Source organism: Fomitiporia mediterranea, assembly GCF_000271605.1.
Source record: "Fomitiporia mediterranea MF3/22 unplaced genomic scaffold FOMMEscaffold_4, whole genome shotgun sequence".
Classification (NCBI taxonomy): Eukaryota; Fungi; Basidiomycota; class Agaricomycetes; order Hymenochaetales; family Hymenochaetaceae; genus Fomitiporia; species Fomitiporia mediterranea.
The window spans coordinates 2,136,605-2,136,990 of NW_006760389.1; positions in this window are offsets into that span (position 1 = coordinate 2,136,605).

Consider the following 386-nt stretch of genomic DNA (forward strand, 5'->3'; position numbering starts at 1 on the left):
GGCAAATTCAATGTATGAAGCTGAATTAATAGCTCTTACAAGAGGAACACAGGAAGCAATTACACTTACACATTTAGCTGAAGAGATTCTGCAAGTCTCTGATGCACCAATTAATATCTTTTGCAATAACAATACTGTTATACAAACAGTTACATTGGATGAACTCAAATATTCAGAACAAACAAAGCATTTAGATTATAAGAAAGATTTTATTAAATGCTACATTGAGTTAGAGTACATAAATGCAAAATACATACAGACGAACGATCAACAAGCAGATATATTAACTAAAGTACTACATGTACCACAAGTCAAACATCTTACCAGTTTACTCAGACTAGTAAGAGTTTGAAGGGGAGTATTATGAGATGATTAGTTCATTACAG